Source organism: Ascaphus truei, chromosome 2 (genome assembly GCF_040206685.1).
Source record: "Ascaphus truei isolate aAscTru1 chromosome 2, aAscTru1.hap1, whole genome shotgun sequence".
NCBI classification, from domain to species: Eukaryota; Metazoa; Chordata; class Amphibia; order Anura; family Ascaphidae; genus Ascaphus; species Ascaphus truei.
In genome coordinates, this window is record NC_134484.1 from 33,413,829 (window position 1) to 33,438,956 (window position 25,128).

Sequence of the window (25,128 nt, forward strand, 5' to 3'; positions counted from 1 at the left end):
ATATGTAAAACCATAGAATTCAAAGAGGGTGTACTTTCTTTTTCACACAACTTTATGCTTGTAAATCATGTACAGTATATCAGGGTAGAAAACTCCAGTCCTCAGGGGCCACCAACAGATTAGGTGTTAAGGAAACTCCCTATTTCAGCACAGGTGGCTCAATCAGTCTTTGACTAAGCTACTGATTGAGTCACCTGTGCGGAAGCAGGGATATCCTAAAAACTTAACCTGTCGGTAGCTCTTGAGGACTGAGTTGGCCAACCCTGACATAGACCTACATACACTTGTAATGTTGTCTTTAATAAGATATACTGGAAAATATACTTACAGCAGGAAGTGCAAAAAATGAAACACCAATCAATGAGAAAGTAGCAGCTATTAGTCGTCCTTCCCATGTCTTTGGGGTCTTGTCACCATATCCTATTGTTGCAAGAGTAATCTATGTAAATAACATGAAAAGAACATGAAATGAACATTAGTCTTCACGTTAAACATGGCATATAGGGAGTGAGGTATCAAGCGTTTATCATGTCGCTAAAAAAAATAACATCACTTTAAATGAGATTTCCTTAATGGTTCTGGTGCTGGTTTAGAATCACTATGGCACAGCCTTTGTGCCAGGGATACAGCGCAGGTCTTAGAGTGGTGGGTGCCCGGTAGGATTAACACAGCGGGAGTCCCATTCAGAAGCAGTGACCCCCGCTGTGTTAATCCGTATGGGAAATTGGTTTACTGAGTTTTTGGGCATGGGGAAACCGTGATCAGGCCATGGTCAGGCTGGCTTTCAGCTGCAGTTTTCCTGCGCCCAAATGTTAAATGAATGTAGCCCCATCTGCACATTGATACACTGTATTGACTAAATTCCTTATTAGGACAGTAAAGTACCAATGAATGTGGGACTCATCAATTTAGGAACTGGTAACGCGGGTCATGGTAAATCTGTTGGCAAATAGTTGCTGTAAATATCTTTATTAATATCAGAAATAAATCATGCTTACTGTAGTGCCGACGAGTATTCTAAAACAAATCTGGGGCAATCACCAACAAGACCCAGGTACATGCTGGGTACATGCTGCAACATTCCAGTGACATTTCTGCAGACAGACTAATGGCCCATCAGATTAACAGCGGGGGTTCCTGGCAGTGCCATTCAAACTGAATGGGACTGCCAGGGACCCCTGCTGTGTTAATCCGATGGGCCATTAGTCTTTGCAGAAATGTCACTGAAATGTTGCAGCATGTACCCAGCATGTACCCAGCATGTACCCAGCATGTACTTGGGTCTTGTTGGTGATAGCCCCAGATTTTCCAAGGCAGGTTTAAGGCAAGTTTTAGAATACTCGTCGGTGCACCTGTATATTAAGTCTAGTACAGGGTTCATGGGCCACATAGTGCTCTTTCAGTAAATACATGCGACTGTGTCCGGGGGCCCGGCCGGTGCTGGAAATTGGACCCGGCCAAAGGTCAGGCCACACTTTGACGTTCCAGCAGCTGGGGCCGGGCGCTCACTCTGTGGCCATTCCCTCCCTTCCCTGTCTGTTTACTTTGTCAGCGGGGTTGGGTTCACCTGGAAGTCAAAACAGTGGCCAACATTTACTAAACAGTGCCATAGGACACCTTCCAGCAACCGAAGACAATTTGTGGCCCAATCACTTGAAGGTGTCTCATTGCTGCCTAGAAAATATCAGCTTGTACGGCAAAATGAGAAGGCAGCAGAAAGTCACTTACAAGCACATTAGGACATTCACTGTTTGCAAGACATATTGGTCCATATTTACCAGGCCCTGCTATACCAAAAGACTGATGCGGGAAGACGTATGCCGGCCACCAGGTTTGTTGCTGCATCAGTAAGTGTCTTATGAGATAGGGCTGCTCAGTAAATACGGCCTGCATTAGTTTGTGGAGCTTCATAACAATGTGTCCCTGCAGAAACTTACCAATCCCCACCATAGAGCATCGGCGTATGTTTCAAACTCTTCCGCTATCACTTCACCCTGCTCGTTTACTTCAGGAACATCTTTCTCAACCAAGTAGACAAGAAATGATGACAGAATAAGGGTCAGGAAACCAATGTACCAGGCAGTAATGAGTTCCTAGAGGGAAATGGATTGAACCATGAGACCTGTTACGTGTTACTGTACATACCAAGAAAAATAAATCACATTAAAAATGCAATCCTGTCTACAGAATCATTTTCGTTTTACATCTTAATAAAAGATATACTGCATCCCAGATTGGTAGTTTTTACCACAACTAAAAGTTGTGTTTTGCTTTACATAAAAATAAAAAATACTTAAGGAAAAATATTTTTTATTTGAAAACCCTCGTATAAAAATAAATGTCACAAGGAAACTACAGTATGTCAGGCTCTGCTTTGTGAGAAAAAGAAATACCTTATGCTACAACTCCACGTCGATCCTTTAAAAAGTTTGTCTGATATCTGTAAATGTTATCTGTGTCTTAACAGGCATATTATAAATGTGCAGGGTATGCTGTATAATACTCCACAGATATTTAGTGAGTGGGCTTTGGTAAGAGGTCTGTACTCAGGGCTAGGGCAATAGGTACCATTTTTGTCAAGGATGCCATTAAATAAGTGACAAAAACAATTGTTTTTATTTATATATTTATAGGGCAAAATACACCGTATGGTGTGGTGGGGGTAAGTGTATATTGAGAGCTCTTAAAGAGCCTGCACTTGGATTTAGGGTACTACATATACAGTATGTATGTCTTTCCCACTGTAGGTGTTTTCTGATAGTAACATATACATGTACAGTATTTGTAAATGGCCGATCTTAATCCTCATTCATAACAGCATTATATATGTGTGTGTGTGTGTGTGTGTGTGTGTGTGTGTGTGTGTGTGTGTGTGTGTGTGTGTGTGTGTGTGTGTGTAACAGGGTATGTCTTTTCTGCCTATCTTTCCCTGTCCTGTTATGTAAGTCCTGCTAGCTGCAGGCTGTAAGGGTTTAATCCTATGGGCTTGTGACCACACCCATGCCGTGATGCATGGTGATGCCTATGATGCACAGAAGTAAGGTTGCGACCCATGGCCTGTGTAAGCCTATCGGGGATAGGTATAGACCATGAGCCCACCCCTTCTGCTTCCTGATTAGGGGAGTGCCACATTTAGTTCAGTCTTGGTCTGGAGGAGGAAGAGACCAGAGGGCTGTGAGTCTCTCCCATAGTGGGATGAGCGTGCCCACTCCCAGCCCTTGGGGCTGGGGGAACATCTGACCAAATCACCATCAGACGATGATACCCTATACTACAAGGGGAAAAGCACCATCCAGTGGTATGGAGCCTCTAAGACCTTGCATCGCTGACCATGGCTTGTTCTTGTCTTCGCTTCTATCTCAAATTCTGGTATGGCTTTCCCGCTTGCCACAATCCTTCATGTCATGTGCCCTGATCCTGATTTGGATGCAAAGCCTGACTTGCTTCTCCTATGACTGGGCTCAGCCCAATCCGGTCGGTTCATGCACTGGAATTTTACTCTGCTCACCTTTTTGAGATGCTGAACACTCACTTTAGAACCGGTTCCTGATATATATCTTCAGATCTATTACAAAAGAAATAGCCTTGACAAATATCCTTGTAAATAATGCAGTTATGAACTTCAGACAGCAACCACTACCTTTTCCAGGATAAGGCTAAGAGTATAGGAGTAGAACATATTAGGTGCCATCACCAAAACTGTTTTCAAACTCTCTAAAATACTTAAAAGTTATATTTCACAAAGGATTTGCAATTTTTTTCTAATATTTCAAGAATTCACTCATAGAAGTGATCTGTACACAAATAGAAAACTGTTTTATCTTAGTGTAGCAGGGCCACCCCTGGCTACTATTCTAAGCAATGGGCTGGCAGTAGTAGCACCCCTGGTACCAGGTTGCCAGTAGTTGGTATGGGGTGAGGACCTTTGGTACTGCACTTGAGTGACAGCAGAGGGTGGTACATCCTGTTGTAGCTGGGGCAACGGGGTGCCCGCCTTCTGCCCTTAAGGGCAGGACCGCCCTAAATTAGTTGTTCCTTCCCACTTGAGGAAGGAAGGTCACACAACTGGGAGCCTGAGATTGGGGCCTCCCCATGTGTTCTTCCCTCCAGGGGAGAGTGAGTGGGGACCATACCTCTGCCTCTGCTAGGGAGGTGAGGAAGAGCTAGGACGGCTGTGGGTGCCCTTGGTCTGCAGTGACAGTCCAGGGACCATCTTCAGTGATAGCTGATGTGACAGACTGTATCCGGCAGAAGTCTGCTGCATAACTGTTACTGCAGAGTGTAGTAATAAACCCATTCCTGTTTTGCAATATACCTCCTGCCTGGTGCGTGACCTTACTGGGGGGAGAGGAAACAAGTTCTACCTTGGCAGATCACCTTGAGGTCCTGGAGTCCACAGTAGATGGAGACGCTGCACTGCTAAGGAGATATGTGGGTATGAACCCCAGAAGCCTGTTCCTGTGTCCCCACTACCATCGGCAGATGACTCAGCCCTCCTGTTGCCAGCAGGTATATGCACCATATACGTTGTAATGGCCCCTATCTGTGATTGGGTGGGGGAAACACTGTTACATTAGTATTTATTCTGCACTCTGGATTATTATATGAAGAGTTTGAGCTTCAGCTTGAGAGAGAATTATGGCGATCCAAAACATTGCAGTTTGCTATAATGTTATCTGATGTCTTAAGAGTTGCATAAAAAATCTGTAAGCTTTTTTACTATATGCTACATTGAAGCTGTGGACTACTTTTATTTTTATGATTATTAGAAGAGCCTGCTACCACAATGGGTAGAGGAGGTATTTTAAAAGTGTTTTCTCCTGCTGCAACCACAGAATCCCTAGACATTTAGTTGCTGCAGTCTATAGATGCAGCGGCTGTTATTCGAACATTTACCTGGGTAAATCTTGCATTATGCCGCATGGAGCTTGCGAGATGTTCAGTTGCAGACATAATGGCCCATCTGATTAACACAGCAGGGACTCTGCCTGTCTACCGTCTGCCGCAGCAAAACTAGTGAGGATCACGGGGAGATCTCGAAATCCATTTAGAGAAATGTTCGAATAACGGCCGCTGCATCTGTAGTAATTAAGTGCTTGTGAAAAGATTGCTTGTTCACTTTGTCTGCTCTGTGGCAAATTTCTGGACCTAGCATAGACATTGTTTGTGGTTAAGGTATTAAGATTTGCACACTGAAAGCAAGGTCGACTCAGCTTTTGAAATTGTGAGATATTAATCTTAACCTGAAGAGGCATATGGTATGCATTTTTGGTAGAAATTGTATTCTGTTATTGTATGATCATTTTTTACAATCAAGCAAAAATATGTATTAGGTTAATAATAAATGCTGTTTGTGACAGAGCCTTAACCTCTGTCTAAAAGGGCTTTAATAGAAAGCCTGCATTGGTTTGAGGACTCTAGCAGGGAGCTGGTTAATTGCAGCTACAAACAATTAACCAGTCTCCACCTTGCTCATCAGAAAGGTAGAAAAGCCTCCAACTTAATCTAGAGGGGAGATCTCTTGTGAACAAAGGGACTGTGTTGCCAGAAGAGATTGAGGAACAGTACTCTTGAGCACAGAAGAAGGACTGTGCTGCCAGCAAGATACTCAAAAACCAGACCCTCTACATCCAGGATGTAGGGGACCCTGGAATCCGCAAGAGGGTGGCCTGCCAACGGACACAACCCAGAGATTGACAGAAAGAGCCCCCTGCTTATAGGTTCCTCTTTGGATTTTAGAATCATAGGTTGGCAAGAGGACTATCCTCCAAACGCTACAGATAGAGACTACGATAGTGGATTAGCCCTTACAAAGGGAAAAGCTATTTATTTATTTGGGTGCTTCCTTAAACTGTATTGTTTAAAGCAGGCCTGCACAACTCCAGTCCTTGAGGGCCGAAAACAGGCCAGGTTTTCAGAATATCCTTACTTCGGCACAGCTGGCTCAATTAGTGGCTCAGTCTGACTGAGCCACTAATTGAGCCAGCTGTGCTGATTTAGGGATATCCAGAAAACCTGGCCTGTTTGCGGCCCTCGCGGACTGGAGTTGTGCAGGCCTGGTTTAAAGCTATGGGCTGAATAAAATCTATGGTTTATTTTCCCTAAATACTGTATTTCTCCCTGGTTGTACCTCTGTACATGTCTCCTACACCGTTTAATTATTTTGTTCAACTTAAATGACAAAGTGAGGTTATTAATTCCATAAGTAGTCATATGAATTTATTGAAATGTTGGAATATTACATATACAAATGGGACACTGCTCCCAAATGGGACACTGCTCCCTTAGGCAGCCGGACAGAATGAATTTTATAAAATGTGAAAACGCAGAAATTACTTTTTACTGGTGTACCTCCTACAAAATTATTGATATGTGAGAATCAGTAGTAGTCAAACAGAATTATTGCTTTTTATATTCTCAGGCAACTGAGATACGTGGGATATTAATTTAAATTCCTCATCTTTACAGCATACCTCTACTTGAACTTCACAGATGTTGCTCTTGGCAAGCAAGGTAATTTCCCAAGTGTCTCTGGTACAAAACATCAAGTACTTTTCATTCCCCCTAAATCTAATTTTAGTCAATGCATGATTAATAATTTCAATCAGGTTGTAAATCCTTTGCAGTAGTACCTAAGCTCAGTGGGTTTATGGAGCGGGTCTGCAGAGTTTAGGTGAGCTGATGCATCCAGCGAGAGAAAGGGGGGCACACCATTGCACAACTCTCAGGAACACACCTCAGCCTGCTACCCAATGACACATGCTGTGCGCCAGGAGTGCGGGCAGAGAGCCTTACTGCAGAGGAATAGAATTTGAAAAAGACATCATGAAGATTTAAATAGAGACAGGAGGAGACTGGGAAATATGACATAGATGAGGACAGACATGGACTATAATGGAGTGGAAACAAAAAAATGGAGTAAAATAAAAAGATTAAATATTATGAATAGAAGAATATTTGTAAATCAGTATTGTGACCTGAGGAAGAGAGGAGATCTCTCGAAAGCTTGTCCTGAAATATTTATTGTTAGTCCAAATAAAAAAAGGTATCACCTAATACTGAAGTACTCATTTACTCTGCAGTATTGCAACTGGACTAACATGGCTTTTTCTACTTAATTTGTGAATAGAAGGGAACAGTAGAAAAAGTTTACAGGAGAGAATGGGTTAAAGAGCGACAGAGTGAATGGAAGAGAGAGTGAAAGAAATCAAGAAAGACAGATGTGGAGAAGGAAATAATAAGTATATAAAAGTAAGTGGAATAAGTAAATATGAAGGGAAACTTAAGATATATAGGATTGGAGTCATCAACTGTTGTAGGGCAAAGATGGAGTGATATCGGCACTAATAAATGCATTCATATCAGAACTGAGCATCGAAATGAGAAAATGGACATGGAGTGGACCTAATGGAATCAAGAATTAAATTGACTATATGCTAGCTAACGAGAAACACATGATTATAGACTGCACTTTTTTTCTTCCGGTTTTGACATAAGAAGGGATCCCTGATTGGTTCCCTTCAAATGGCATCGTAATGTGAAGATAGAATGAAGAAAACGGATTTAAAAGAAGACAAAATCAATCAACATCAAGAAGCTTAAGAATAATAGCAGACAATTTCAATTAGAGCTCAAACTCACTTAAGCTTGATTGTGATGTATGGGGACACTAACAATTATGAAAAACTTCTAAAGATTGCAGTTGAAAGTGCAGTCAGAAATGAAGAAATTGCTAACAATTAACAGGGATAGTTACCAAAATAATGTAGTTTAACCGCTCATCCTTGTATGAAAAATAGGTAGTTAGGTATTTTCGTAATAATTGGGTGCATGAGGATGGTATAGGAGCACACAAAAAAATTATCCAAGAGGGATAAAAAAGATTCCTCTTATTGCACTCTCTATTATATCGTCCTAGCAAAACAAATGTGCTTTTTTTTGCCATATAGGCTTTTAAATCGGTACAGACTATTAAATCCCAAAATAAGAAAGGTTTATTACATCAAAAAAATCTTCACCTCGGGCCTTCAACCCATCCAGCCAGGGCATTATTGGCCAGTAATGCCCTGTTCTTCGGGATTATTACTTAAGTAGACAAAGATGTGCAGTGCACTGAACTGCAACAACACAAATAATAATGCAGAGGAGATCCGTGCGGCTAAGTGCGGCGAGGCCGCAGGCGTGGAGCGGACAACAAAGTGCTCATGCTGCACACCTTAGCACAGTGGCTGATCATAAATGATGCTATATCTGTATCCATATGCTGGTCTTTGAATGTTGGTGCATGTTCTATGGAACGCATATGCCAGTCATTTGGGAATAACAGCTCTCCTGTACAGTATGTAAACTTACTGTATATTTACCTTGATGATCCATGGGCAGAGGCTGAACATTATGTGGCAGCATCGCATTATAGAAGTTGTGTGAGTTCATAAAAAGGGTGCGCTGCTCACTGTTTTTCGACTCAATCATGTATTTGGGATGCAGTTTTAACTGTTTTTTGTAGTTGGTTGGTCCATACTGGTAATAGTATTGGGGCAGGTACTCGGGTGGGGGCAGGTACTTGGGTGGGAGCAGATCGGAGTGATCAGTTCATGAAGGTCTATTCAATCTCTTTCCCCTTCAAAAGTTGCCATAATCGAACATACCCATCCATGACCTGTGTACACTGGCGACAAACTTTATTCGAGCTCGGCTAGTCCCACGAATTCGGGTACATTATTTGAATGTACAATATTGCAATGTCAATTTAAGTGTATTGTGATTTGTAATTTTCTTTGCTACACAAATGGCAAAAGCGCTACTAGCCATTTGGTTACTAGTGCTTTTGCTCATTTTTGTGTGTGGTGAAGGAGAGAGGAGGTGGGGGATGGGGGTAGTTTCCCCAGGGCGGGTGGTATGTCCTCCCTAGTCGGTAGTGGGAGGTGTTAACCCCTTAACAACCGCTAAGGTAATTAAGTGATTGACCCCTCCTGCTTCCCTCCCAGGAGCCCTAACCACCCACCCTGGGAGCAAATACTTCACCCACCCCATCAAAACATCGTTAACCCCATAATTAACTAAGCGGTAATCACTAAGGTAGCTAAGGGGTTACTGGTGTTTTAATGGTTGGGCATCGGCCCTTTCTTCCATGTTAGTGAGGAAGAAGAGGAGAATGAAGAGGAGGAGGAGAAATCCTTCATCCAGGCAGGGTAAGTAAAACATTTATTATTTTAATCTGTATTTTACTGTATACAGTATGTGAATGGGCATTAGGAAATATATTTGTCTACTAGGGCATTTACCCATTCTTTTACGGTGAGGGAATTGGGGGGTTATGCTGGGGTAGAGGTGGTGGGTGAAGGGGGTAAGTTGTCCCGGGGTGGGTGGTTAGGCCTCTCGGGTGGGTAGTGGGAGGAGTTAACCCCTTAATTACCTTAGTGATAATAACCGCTAAGGAAATGAATGGGTAACCCCACTGGTAACCAATATGTTTGCTTGCATGTACATAATGAGTCAGACAGTACAGGATAAGAGCAGAAACTAGATGACTATAGATAAATATACATAAGTGTATGTGGTGGTGAAGCGGTTAACCAGGCCAATAATAAAGGTCTATTGCCCGGCTGGTTACCACTAAACCTGGTTGGGGATGAAGGGGTTAATTGTGGGTCACCACAATGCCATGTTTCCCCTAGACATTAACTGTAGTGTAAAACAAAAGAACGCTAGATGGCGCTCTACACACCCAAATCTGTGTATCAAATAAGGTGAATAATATATATAAACAAACAATGTGCAGTGAATAAACCAATAATTGTGCAGTGAGAAAAACAAATATATTCAATTTTCGAAAAACAACTTATCACTCGACACCGTTGAAAGACTTTTTCAAAAGTCTGGGAGATGTAGTGTAGCTGGAATTCCAGGGGAGCATCGTCGTTTTTCCAAAAAAGAAAAAAGAAGTGGATAGTGTAATACTATTAAACAATGAGGCACTTGCAAACCTCATTCTGCTGGATATAGACCCACTGTGGTCTTTCTCCCTCCTAATAGAGTTAGGCTTGTCAGCCATCTTGGAGAAGGAGAGAAGCAGAGGGATTTCGGGTGTCCGCTGTTCCGGTGAGCTGTCACGTTCCGGAAGTGACGTACGCGGAAGCTGTTGACAGTGAGACCGGGAAAGGAAAGCAGCGTCGCAGTAAAGACCCACTTACCCAATGCTGTTACTTCTTCGATTTGCCGTAAGCCTCCATTTGTGATCTCATTTGTGATAAACTTGTTATTTCTATCTGCACTATGGTTGTTTTCTGTTCTCTTCGAGATTGATGATCCATATAGCACACTTCCAGACAGGGTTATACTATAATTCTCACCTGGCACTTATGCGCATTTTCCTGCTGCGTTTGTAAGTAGGAATTTGGAAGCTTATTTTGTAATTTCAACACATTGTTTAATAGTATTACACTATCCACTTCTTTTTTCTTTTTTGGAAAAATGACGACGCTCCCCTGGAATTTCATCAACTGTAATGTCCCTGTTTTGCAGCTCGGAAACTAGCTGCAGTCCTATGGATGTATGTAGAATGTGCAAACTGTATTCGCAAAACAAGGGGAAGCTCCTAGCGCTGTGCCAAGGTTTAATTGAATAAGTGCGTCTGTGGTAAGCGGCTCCATTGACACTCTGTATCACTTCCTAAACCGCAAAACCCTCCGGGAAGTCTTAACCACAAACTCAAGTGGATAAGTTGTTTGCGGTCTAGTTGAAGTGGCAGAATGCAACTATGTATCCTGCGGTCTTGTTAACCAATTAAGGTCAAGTGGTGGAGTGCTTCTGCGGTTACCAATTCTGGCAAGCAGTGATACATTGTATGCCATGACTCAAACCGCAAACCACATCACAGAGGAAGCACTGTAATTCCTCAGTTACCGGCACCTCATAACGGGGCCTGTATCTCAGGAAGCAGGGTGTCCCCGGACCTGAAACCAATGCGGTTCAGCTCCGGAGACTCCCTGCACATGTACACTATGAATAAAATTGTATTTAAAAGATTTTTTAATGTGCCGATGTTTGCGCAGAGTGAGAGGCGGATCTCTCTCTGCTGCAGACACATCTCGGCAGGGGACAGCTTCTCGGCAGCATCTCACCAGGCAGACTGTCTCGCCACCGGTTACTCGCCATGTTTGGGAATGTTGGTCTCACTGTGATTCGCCAGGGATTCGGCCCATCCTGCACACAGCAAGGGCAACACGCCAAAAACGTGACGAATTCAAACCCCTGGCGAATGCAATTTTCCCCCGCTTACTGCATGACCCCCTTGGTCGGTATTAATCAGTGCAGATTCAACACAAACTGAAATTAGATACCATCCATCTACGGATTTGTAGAATCTAATCCGTGGATTTAGCAATCCATTGGCGGATTTTTAAATCTGCCAACAGAGCTCTGAATCCGCGGATCGGATAGTACAAATCCGTCAACGGATTGTGGAATCTGCAGAATGTATTGGCAATAATAATAAAATAAATCCGCAAAATGCAAATCGGCCTTTTTGAGACTGATTCGTGGAAATCCGTGGACCAAAGGAACCGGACGATCAGCTGGGGACCCAAATCTGCCAAAATAATTCACCCATTTCTATTAAGTAGCAAAGATATTGGCCAACCTTATCTTTTCATTCTCCTAATACGTCACATATATATTTAGGATAGCCCTGTGTCTATCTCGAATATAATTAGACCTTACTGCAAGTAACCAATTACTCTCAGGGTATCAACACTTTTTGTTAAGGATATTCACAGCGTCTTACATTTCGAATGTATAACTTTGTGAATGAATAATTCCCACATTATATGTTTGTAGAAAATATATTAACTGGTTACATAACAGAGCATTTAAAGAGTATAACAGCCCGGCTCTGAAAACTGGAATGGGCACCTTATTGCAAAGCATTAAACAGCATACAAGGGGGGCAGTTACATAATCTTTAGGATGCTCGATTCCTAACACTTTTCGTGTCTAATGTCGGGTCAGCAAAAGTGCTAACATTAATTAGTTGTATTTTATACTCTTTACCAGTCATTAACCATAAGCAACAGACTCAACTAAGTGACATTGGCCATCATTATTGATAACATCATGTATGTAGGTATGTATGTATATTATTATGTTTAGAGTGCCAACCAGGAACGCAGTGGTCTACCTTTTTTTAAATTGTAATATGAAAAACAATACAAGGAGTATAATAATACAGATGGGATAACTCCATCAAGACATACATGCAACATTGGGAGAAAGGAGTCCCTGCCCCAAAGAGCTTGCAATCTAATCAGCATGTTGGGAGAATAACAGAAACAGCAGCAGTAAATGTTAGCGCAATTAAGAGAATCATTACACTTTCCTTGTCCAGTGTTGGCAACAACACGCACAGCCAGTGCTTTGCTTGCAGCAATGTCAGACAGTACTTCAGAATGTGTTAACAGTTGATTTTTTTAGACAGTTTGTTGGAATGGAAACCACACGCATGCTTCTAAAGTTGGTAAATGTGTAGGAATTGAAAACTTCAACTCCTTGCTGCTGCTGTGTTGGAGCACTCCAAGCTCTTACAGATTACTCCAATCGTGGATCTCCAGAAATGGAAAAACAAAAAAGAGCACACTAGAGGTAACTATATATAAGGTTTAACAAGTAAAAAAATAAAAGAGCATACTGTAAATGCACTTACAATTAAGTTAATATTAGAAGTTGAATCGCTAGTTGGTGGAGCCAGCGCCCTGGAATATTCATAGGCGTTGAACACAGTGACCCGCACACTGGGGCATGTCCTGTGTGTTCCAGATTGTGATGTGAGTTCGCTCCCCCAGCTATAAACGGCTCAGCTTGCTGGGCAGGCAAAAGGTGCACCAAGCAAAGAATGGATGTCGCAGCTGGACTGCAAGGTGACCGTTATGCGTTTCGCAAAGACTCTGCTTCATCAGGTGGTAATGTTTACGGCTTGGTGTCCGTCTTTATATACCCCTCACTTACTTTAGTTAACCAATAAAAACAATACTTCAACAAATATATATATATATATATATACAAATAGACAACATAATAGCAAAATGCAATATATAAATACAAAACTATATAACATATAACATTATGGAAATGTTATAATATCCCATTTAATAAAGTGCAAATTTGTAAACATTGGTAATTAATTAATCATGGGTGCTACATTAATCATAATAAAAAATGATGATATTTAAATAAATGAAAGAGTATCAAATACATTTGGAAAAATATAAAAAATATATAAAAAATGGGGAGGGATATAGTAAAAAATAAAGGGATTGGTAATCCAATACAAAAAAATGAGGGGAAAATAGGGGTGAGGGGAAAGCAAAAAGGGAAGGAAAAATAAATATGGAAATATGGAAACTGGCATTGGGAAGGGAATAAACCATGGCGGGAACAGTAATGATTGTCGCGGGAGACCAGATACTTTTTACACCATTTATATATTACCGCGATCATTCATTAGGCAGAACAAGATAGTAAAAACAAATTGCGTTTATTTTGTTTTATTTTATTTAAATCCCACAGCAAAAATATATGTACTAGCAGATGAACTGGTAACAACTGATTTCAGCAAGCATACTGTAAATAACAAGAGGGTGTTTCACAATCATACTTTGCGTATCATAAGAAAAGCATTCTAAGGATATTGTACTCTACGGTATTCTCAATGATAGTCATATCAATGTATTTAGAGAGTGGTGTACTGTATTACTCTGTTAGAGCATTACAATTATGCTGTTGACTTACCATTGACAAGACACTGACTTAATATTACCACGACACATTGTAAATTATCAAACCTTTAATGCAACAGACCACGCCAAAATGTAATTATGGCTAAATGTATAAATTCATAATACTGTACTAGACTGATATCCCTTTTATTCTTTCCAAAAATTCATGGACACAAAGAAGCGCTTTTGATATATATATATATATATATATATATATATATATATATATATATATATATATATATATATTTTTTTTTTGTTTTTGCTTGGTTTCTGTAGCTAAACCTGGTGGACATTTTACTTCATCTTTCAAAGCCCAGATTTTGGGGCTCAGTGTCTTGTGAACAACTGAAATGGAAAAAATAAAACCATTACATTACTATTTCAAAATCTAAACTGCATCCAAGAGAGTACAACCATACAAATCTATATTTTTTTTAGCTAAACAGTGCAAATACAGCAGGCTGCTTTATTGCACATTGAAGCATGATATACAAATAGTATTACAGCAGCATGCTAATATTGTACAGTATGTCCCATTTGTTCATCAATGTTGTATAATTTAAATTATTCATATAGACAACCTTAACTTTTACCAAAGCATTGTGAAGTTAGTGCCATCAGATTTAGATCATTGCATTTTACTGGGCTCCATAGAACTAATACACTTACTGTATAAGCAATTCATTTAGTTCCGAAAACAAATGTGTCTTATAACATACTACCCCATAACCTAAATATTAATGTTTTTAACCAATATTAAATTGTTTTCTTTAGAATACCACGTAGTGGATTACATATTCATATTGCATCTATGCAGATACTGTATAAAAGCTAAATTACATGCAGTGTTGCATATATCGTACAATAATCAAAGCTTACTTGCACTATCCACACCCACGTGCAATGTAAGGCTAGGTCCCCGTTGCCTGCTGCAGCGCTCGATATGGCGTGAGCTGCAGGAAAAAGAGCCGCCCCTCAATGGGGCCGGGACCGCTACCCACCTTGCCCGCCGCGTTGCACGACCAGATTTCTCTGAAGACAGGAAATTTATGCTCACAACTTGCAACAAAGTGTTGGCCACGCCCCTCGGCTGTTCAGCCAATGAGGGTGCACCTGTCGGGTTTACGTCGTCGCCACGCCCCCCCAAAACGCTCCCGTCACGCCTCCCCCCGTCTTTCCCCCTGCAGCTCACCGCAGACCAGGGATCTGAGCTGCATGCGCCGCTAGCCTGGCGGGCGCGCGTGCAGCACCGACACCGGGGCCTCAGTCCGACCCAAGCAAAACTGCAAATAATACAGATTTTGGATGAATTGTCTGTAGTTTGTAAAATGTAATAATAAACTCTTGTTTTAAGTATCTGACAGATTTATAGTCATTTTTAGTACAGTACTTCTAGGTGGGGCAATGGAATATGCACAGCTTGGTGTTCGGAGAATGAAGACTGAAATTATATTTTGCAAAATTTCAAGGTAAACATTTAGAAAAATCAAAAATCTGCCAATTTTCCTAGAAAGTACTAATGATGAGCTTTAATAAATTGATTAAGTAGCAAAGAGGTTGTAGAAGAATGGGACAGATGGATAGATATTTGTGAATTATATATACTGATACTATTTGGCACCTAATTATTTGGGATATAATGGTCTTCTATTACATATTTTCATTTATTTTATTCACAAAACGCTCTAAGTTTTTATTACACTACAGTGTCACTGTGTTACCAACATTTCTAGCCATTTACTAAAAATACTCTTGTTGTACATGTAAAGTAGTTAGAATTATAATGAAACAGTGAATACATTAATACTCCATGAATACATATGTTTGTTAAAGAGTGTAAAATATGTATATATCACAATCAACATGACACCAAAACATACTTGATCTGAGTTCTTTCTTAATAAATACAAAATAATGTGGACATACTGTAGCGTCTCTCCTACTCCTTGCAAAACTATTTATCCTCAACCTTCAGAGCATTACCTCCTGTTCTAACGTTGTTGTTTCTGTGGAAGATGCCTCCCTCTTGTACTTTGTTGAATCCCATTGTATATATTGATTATATCCACCCTCACCCTTCTATCCTCCAAGCTGTACATATTAAGGTCCTGTAGTCTTTCCTGTTACGACATATGCTGTAGATCACAGGTGCGCAAACTAGTGGGGAAGGGGCAAGATTTTTCAGGAGGGAGCGGTGGTTGCAGAGGCCCCGCGCTCTTCCCCAAGGCATTTAAATGAAATGGTGGCTTATCACGTGAAGCCATTGCAACTATCCTTACCTTGTCTTCGGCGACACATTGCCATGGCAACACATCACCAAATTATGCTGCTGGGTCACGTGACACGTGACCCCGCAGCGTTATTTGACGCCGGAAACAAGAGAAGGGAGGGGGGCACGAGTAGGCAGGGAAGCAGGCAGTGGGGTGCAGCGGGGAAAGATTGTACACCACTGCTATGATGCATCATTTTGTGACCATTTTTTGCACAATCTCTAATTTATTTACATCCTTCTGGAGATTTAGTCTCCAGAATTGAGCTCATTACTCTAGGTGAGGACTCAGCAATGATCTACAGTATGAAGTGGTTTCACCAGCCCTCTCTTTTTGCTGCTAATACCTCTCCCTATACAACCCAATATCCGGCTGGCTATCCTCATTGCTCTGTTACGTTGCTCACCTACTATTAAATCTTCTGAAATAATGACTCCCATGTCCTTACCCTCTATTGTAGTTGGCACAATAGTGCCATTAATGATATATTCTGCCTTTGGATTTCTGTGACTAAGGGGCTCATGCAGAGAGCATAGATAAGGAAATAGCGCTATCTTCTGGCGAAAAAACTAGCCAGAAATCCTTGAACTCGGGAGAAAATGGCGCGATTTTTAAAAGTGCCCAGAAAATTTTTCAGAGCTGTTAAACTCGCCAAACTCGTGGTGAGAACCTGATACTCGCCATGCTAATATAGCGTGGTATTCCAGAAGCTCCGAATCGCTGGAACACGCCAATATGTGCATTAGTATGGTGAGTTTCAAATAGCCAGGAAAAGTTGGCAATTAGCAGTTTTTTGCCGAAATGAGTTAACGACGTTCTCTGCATAACACCTTCACTAACGGCAAATCTGTGGCTATTTTACAGCCATTTTAAACTTTTTTAACGTTCCTCTCTGCATAAGCCCCTAAAGCACATTATTGCTTACTCTTGACCTAATCGACCTAAATCATTAGTCATTTTATTTACATGATCCCCCCCCTGAGTGTTTACCCTGTGGCAGATATTTGTGTATTCTGCAAAAAGGCATAATTCCCCCTCCAAACCACTCTTAGGGGCCTATTCTATAAACTTTGATAACTAACTCATCGAGGATTTTGAGCAGTTCCTGAACGATTTAGCAAGTTTGCTATTCAGAAAGCTCAGATGACCTGCCAAACTCGTTTGAGAAGTGCATCTCCTCGAGCTGCAGCGTTGCGGCTCAAACACACCGAGCGGGAGCTGAAAACCAGCTCCAACTCACATTTTTTTATAAAATCACCCTATTCTAGTACCTCCGATGAGATAATTGAGGCTCTCACCTAGCGAGTTACTCACAAATTTAATCTGGTCACCCTATGAGTGGCAAGATGGGATTTGTGAGTTGGACTTAGAAAAAAATGTATTTTTATTGCATTGGATTGAAGCCAGGAGTCTCTGGAGCTAATACACATTAATACCAGCTCTGGAGACCCCGGCTTCCATCCAATGTAATAAAAATACATTTACATGCAGCTTCATTAAATTAGCGGCTAACCGCTACGGAAATGAAGGGGTTAAGCACCAGTGCCTGGTTTATTGGGGGTAGCGGGGGTGGGTGAAGCTGGTATTTGGTGCATGGTGAGTGTTTATGCCTACCGGGAGGATAGCAGGATGAGTTAACCACTTCATTACCTTAGCGGTTACTATCGCTGATTGATTCGTGTTGATTCTGTTAAATACATCTTTTACACTCTTTAACACACATATGTATTCATGGAGTATTAATGTATTCACTGTTCCATTATAATTCTAACAACTTCAAATGTACAAACGAGTATTTTTAGTACATTTCTACAAATGTTGGTAACACAGTGACACTGTAGTGTAATAAAAACTTAAAGTCTTAAATGAATAAAATGAATGAAAATATGTAATAGAAGACCATTATATCCTAAATAATTAAGTGCCAAATAGTATCAGTATATATAATTCCCAAATATCTATCCATCTGTCCCATTCTTCTACACCTCTCTGCTACTAAATCAATTTATATAAGCTCATCATAAGTACTTTCTAGGAAATTGGCAGATTTTTGATTTTTCAAAATGTTTACCTAGAAATTTAGCAAAAAATAATTTCAGTCTTCATTCTCCCAACACCAAGCTGTGTATATTTCATTGCCCCCTCTAGAAGTACTGTACAAAAAATTACCTTAAATTTTTCAGGTACTTAAAACAAGTTTTTATCATTATTAAATTCTTCAAACTACAGGCAGTTCATCCAAAATCTGTATTATTTGCAGTTTTGATTGCGTTATATTATCGGGAATCAGGGGCTCCCCAGACCTGAAATCAATGTGGTTCAGCTCCGGAGACCCCCTGCTACAATACTGTAATATTAAAATTAAATGAAACCCCCACGATCCCCTGTTAGAGGCGCGCAGGTAGAGTGACTGATTCAGTCTATCTCTGAGTGTGCATCTCTTACAGACAGGTAGAATCCGGTAGGATTCACACAGCAGGGTCTGTTTTGGACTATCTAGCGAGGTTTTTGGCAAATTTGTCGTGTGATATTGACGAGAAGTGGTCGAATCTTGGTGGCTGTATCTGTACTATATAAAAGCTAAATTACATACAGTGTTACATTTATCGTACAATAATTAAAGCTTACTTGCACTATCCACACCCATGTGCAATGTAACGCAAGCAAAACTGCAAATAATACAGATTTTGGATGAACTGCCTGCAGTTTGTAGAATTTAATAATGATAATCCCCGGTTTTAAGTACTTGAAAGCTTTAAAGTAATTTTTTTAAACAAGACTTCTAGGGGGGGCAATGAAATATACACCGCCTGGTGATGGGAGAATGAAGACGGAAATGATTTTTTGCTAAATTTTTAGCTAAATATTTAGAAAGTACTCATGGTGAGTTTTTATAAATGGATTAAGTAGCAAAGAGGTTGTAGAAGATTGGGACAGTTGGATAGATATTTGTGAATTATATATACTGATACTATTTGGCAATTAAGTTTTTGGGATACCAGTATAATGGTCTTCTATTAGATATTTTCATTTATTTTATTCATACAACTCTTTAAGTTTTTATTACACTTCAGTGTCACTATGTTACCAACATTTCTAGCCATTTACTAAAAATACTCTTGTTAGTACATTTAAAGTTGTTAGAATTATAATGAAACAGTGAATACATTAATACTCCATAAATACATATGTTTGTGAAAAAGTGTAAAGGATGTATTTATCTGAATCAACATGACTCCATAACATACTTGATCTGAGTTCTTTCTTTGTAAACAAAAATAATGTGAAAATACTAGAGACCTTTCCCTTCTCTTAATGTATTCCCTGTACAACAACACTCTGTCGCCTATCCTTCAACCAAAAGTGATATCTATTCTAACACCTTAGAGTCCAATTGAAAACATTGCAACTCACTTATCAGTCTTCTATGTGGGACAGTGTCAAATGACTTACTGTACTAAAATCTAGGTAAGCTACATCTACTACTAACCCTGATCTTATCTTCACCTTAGTTACCCAGTCAAAAGATCTATTAGATTTGTTTAACTAGATCTCCCACCAGTAAACACATGCTGCCTGGGATTTTGTAGGTTGTTGAACCTTAGATATAATTGGTTACTATCTATCGGCAATGCTTCCATTCATTTCTCCACAACTGATATGAGGCTCACTGGCCTGTAGTTACCTGCCTCTTCCCTACTTTCACTTTGTGAAGGGGTACTGCGCTTGCTCTTCTCCAGTCATCTGGAACTGCACCTGTTATTAGTGATCGGTTAAATAGATCTGTTAATGGAGTTTCCAGCACTCCCCAAACCTCTTTTAAAATCCTTGCATATATTCTCCACTCCTCTTTGTTTCCAGTAATTATGTCCTCATCTGGAACTTTTACAGAGAGCAGGCACAAAGGCAGCCTCCTGCATATGAGCCTTTTAGGGGGTTGCCATGAGGATTTCTCCCCCACTGGACACCAACAGTGGCTTCCCCTCCTAGGTAGAGAACCAGTGAGGAGACACAGATGCACTTATTTAATCCCATCCCCCCTCCTAACCCCCCAGATGAACACCAATCAGTTCCAACAAACACCCCCCCACCCCCCAAGCCGTGGGGGGTTGAGATTGAAGCTGCAGGGGTACGGTATGGGGGAACCTGTATATCTAAGTATGTACACCAATGTAAAAAGAAAAATGGAGAAAAACGGATCACTCTCCATGATAAAGCGCTCCATTTTTCTCCATTTTCCTTTCTGCAACCATCACAAACGGATGGCACATGCAGTACCCTAGGACACATGGGGTGAAGTCAGGATGCTGCACTTATGAAATGAGTCTAATTGTGAATATACAGCACCCCCTACACCTCAAAATGGCTGAAGGAAGGAATGGACAAATAAGATACGCTGCTATTTCTGGATACTGGATGTGGTAAACCTTTATAACCGGAATTTCTGAGGTTTTCCAGGCAAGCGTTTTTTGTACCAACCTATTCAAACCTCATATATAAGGTGCATGATACCTCAAGTGTTACATCTGAGGGAACTTTTACAGTTCCTATTTATGTCTATTTTTTGTTCTGAATTTTTAGGATGTACACCAATGTACTCTTATATATATGTATGTTTATATATACTTATAAATCAACATAGCCCTTATCAATCCTTGCTGAAAGAAGGCTTCTCCAAAACTCTTCTACGGTTCGGCAGTTGCATGCCTCTCCTCCAACATATTTTATGATTTTATATTCCCATATTACTTTTTGGCATAGTCTTGTCTGTTTGATATCCCTTGAAATCAAGCCGAGTACCGTCTTTGTGCAATGCTTGTCACTTTGCGATATGATCAGCTGACTGCCATTTTAATTTCTTCACCCAGCATACATATCTCCATAGTTCTTTGAGTTGTCTGAAGCTTCTGAATTGTCTTTGCAATTGTGGTCGAAGTTATACATCCATAAGTGAACACAGGAAAGATACAGTGGTCGAACACTTTTCTTTTGAGGAATGGTGGACATTTCTCTGACAACATTATCTTGTTTCTTCCAAAGGCACTCCACCCTACAGTATCTTCATACTCCTATTGTTTTCATTTGAAAAGTGTCCATCCTTTGGAACATGCTGACCCAGGTTCTTGTTCTATTTATTTTGATCAGAGTTGCCACATTTGTTGAACATCACTTTTATCTTTCTGACATGAAGATTGAGGCTCAGCTTTCTCCCCGTGTCAGCAAGTTTGCTGATTTGTTGCTGGAAAAAATAACCATGTCATCTTTAAATCATAGGTGACTCAAATATTCACTGTTGATTTTGATTGCCTTTTCTTCCCAATTCAATTACTTAAACAACTCTTCAGGTGTTACTGTGGAGAGCTTTGGTGATATGATGTTTATCTGTCCCACTCCCTTGCTGATCCTTATATATTTATGTAATCTAATAGTTGATTCTATTATTCCTTATAATATCAATGTAAGTTTGTTGAAAACTTTATGAAATGCTTTTTTGCAATCTACAGTATGAATCCTAAAATGAGTGATAGATTGTATTAATTGCCTTAAAAAATTACCTCTTGTTCAACTTGGATGTGGCCTATTGTGTTGTATACACTGTGAAATTCTGCTTGTTCTCTATGCTGGGCAAAGTGTAGAGCCTATTGCAGCCGATGGGCAATCTTGAAGAATGAGGACCATTGTTTTTTGGTACGTTTTGGTGTCATATATTTCAGGGTGGAGGCTTTACTTGCCATGCTGGTCTCATTTACATATTGGTAAATGCCTTTCCCATTTAGCAGGGTATTTTGTTCAAGCATTCATAATATGGTTGAACCCACCAGCACATCTTCTTGATCACCTATTGCCACTTTCCTGGCACTTTGAGGCAGTGTGAAGGTTTTGGGGGAAGGATATTCTGTACAGTATATATATATATATATATATATATATATATATATATATATATATATATATATATATATATATATAAAAGGAAAAAGTATAAGTTGCGCAAAACTGATTTAAAATAGTGTTGTAATAATGTCTATGAGTGCAGTCACAATGTAATGGGTGTACACCACCCCAAGGAAAATATTGCAGCGATCTGAAAGCATTTTACTGATATGCCTGTTATTTCTGCAGCATTGGAAGTAGCCTCTGTTGCTTGCGCAATAATTTTATTCATAAACGTACTTCACCATACTAGTATCTTTTTCATTTATAGGTACATCTCGTTGTGGAATTCGAATATAGGACTTGTTCACGTATTTATCCTTCAAGTGTTATATATCCATGCACCTGTGTCTCTGATTTGCGCCTTTTGTGGTTTTTTTTGTAATATATATATATATATATATATATATATATATATATATATATTTTATATATATATATATATATATTATATATATTCATGTAGAGGTATCAGTACCGTGTTAGCCGAGCTTCAATAATCAAAAAATAAATAGATGATACCGTTCTGTGGCTAACGAAATGCTTTTATTTGTGCGAGCTTTCGAGATACACTGATCTCTTCTTCCGGCGATGTTACAATGAATGAAGCAAAAGGTATACTTAAAAACAGTGTCTCTTGGAATGTTATCTGTGCTGTTCCTTCCCCCGGTGTGGATGTGTTTTATGGCTGGAGGTGTCAAAAGGTTACTGAAAGCAATATGCAACTGTTCGGGACACTTAGCTGTGGCCTAAACAGAGATCGAAATTTTATGAGTCATTACTGACACTAGTGAACTCTCGTCCCATGAGCACTAAAGGCCATGTCTGTACATACTGTGCTATATGTATGCACACACAGCTGTCTCTCACACATACTAATACTCCTTGTTCTTCCATCCCTACACACCAATAGGGACCACTAAGTATCCACACACACTTTTAGTTGTGCTACAAACTCTCACATTTCCACACCCACCCACACCATTTATATCCACTCCCACTCCACACACACCTTGTGTAAAGCACTGTATATACTGTGGGCTCTCCATTCATTTTTATTCACACTGATACACATACACACTCTTTCTTCACTTGCTTTCAGTAACCTTTTGACACCTCCAGCCATAAAACACATCCACATCGGGGGAAGGAACAGCACAGATAACATTCCAAGACACACTGTTTTTAAGTATACCTTTTGCTTCATTCATTGTAACATCGCCGGAAGAAGAGATCAGTGTATCTCGAAAGCTCGCACAAATAGAAGCATTTCGTTAGCCACAGAACGGTATCATCTATTTATTTTTTGATTTTATATATATATATATATATATATATATATATATATATATATATATATACACACACAAATTAAAGTAGTGCCAATAAATTAGATGCTAATGTGACCATGCGAAGTGGATAGTTTCAAGTGTATGTGACACTAATAACCTAAAATAAATATTAATAGTATACTGTGTCAATAGTAAAGTGAAAAGTGAACACATAAAACAAAAAGATCAATGCAAAATAAATGTCCCAAATAGTTTAACAAAGGAAAAATATAATTCCCAGTGATAATAGGATACTCCAAAATATGCCAGAATGAGTGGAAAAGACCCATATATAAGGGATTGGGAAGGAATGATGTCCTCCTGCATGATCTTCGATTACAATGTAGAGGCAGGAGACTTAGGCAGCTTGCAAGGAAAATCACAGGCCGACAACATCTAAAAAAGGAAAGCGCACGCTCCACAGCACATAAAATAGTCTATATATTTTTCTTGCCTTTAGATGTCTTCACCCTCCGAATCCCGGTGTATCAAGAAGCGCTCGATCAGAGACGCCATCCTCCACATCACGTAAAATCTTCTTTCTTCAATGTTCTTTCATGAATCTTCTTTTTTTAATCTTCTTAACTTGTTCTCCATTGTAATCCATAGTCAGATGTTGTCTCTGTGACGGTGAGGGGGTAACCAGGATCGCAATAAAGGTTTAAGCCCGTTTGGTTATCTCTGATCCATGAATTGGGGTTCGGGAGTGTCAGCTCTTGAGCCCAGTGATTGTATATGCATTGTATAAAATTATGCGACAATAAACAATTTGTGTTTTTACCTTTCCAGGAGTGCCAGCGAGCAGAGATTGCTGGGCTATGAGTTTCTAGGGGGGTTTTATGGAGAAAGTGTTGTCATAATGTGTCAAGCTAGTCGGGGTCCAGAGTTGCTGGATACCCCAAAAATGTACCCAAGAATCAGGTTGGATTCCTGGATACATTGAGACACATTGCTCCAGGAAAATCTCCCCTTGAAAACGCTTGCACGACTCACCGCTAGGATTGCCTGCTTCAGTACAGACCAGAAAGGTAAATGGGGCATAGGGTTGTGTGGTGTCCCTGGAATGGAAAAGGGGTCCTTAGGTTAAGGGGGGGGGTGCCCAGTTAATGCCCAGGTCACCCGGAACCCGGTATAGGGATTCTGGGGGTGCTCCAACCATAGATAAGGTCGTGAGGATTTTTAAAGTCTAGTATAGTGTGTGGGGAATATGGCTAGTAAGGAAGTGCAAACTTCTTATTCTATTTTCCATAACCATAAGACTCAGAAATGTATATAAATGTGTGGTTTATTAAACAGTGTGTTTAAAGTACATATATTCTTGTGCACGGTATTTTGAGCTGGGTCTTTCCGGATGCTCTGGGCGAGTCACTGGGCTACAACGTTGGTGCCACTGTGTCTACCCAGACATGGGACATGAAAGCCACAGAGGATGCCAGAGGTGTGAAAAGCATTTGGGCAGGAGGTTTAGGCTGAGCACCCACGTCCTGGGATGAATGGGAGTCTTCGGACTACCATTTGCCTTTCCCAGACTGTGAGGAGCCTAAACCAGGGGGTGGCTTCTGCATACCAAATGGCTGAGGTGGAAAGCTTGCACATGCCGTTGGCTGATGCAGAGGAGCCGCTTGCACGGTTTCAGAAGACTGGCATCGCTCTGATTGGCTTGTAGGAAATTTCCCACGCTCGAATTGGCTGTAGTATTTCATGAATGGACTCTGAAATACCATAAGGATACCTCAGCCAATCCGGAGAGCAGATTCTAAGCGCCAGAACTTCAGTGGCAAATTTGAACGTATGAAAAGATGCTCTCGGAGAAATAGC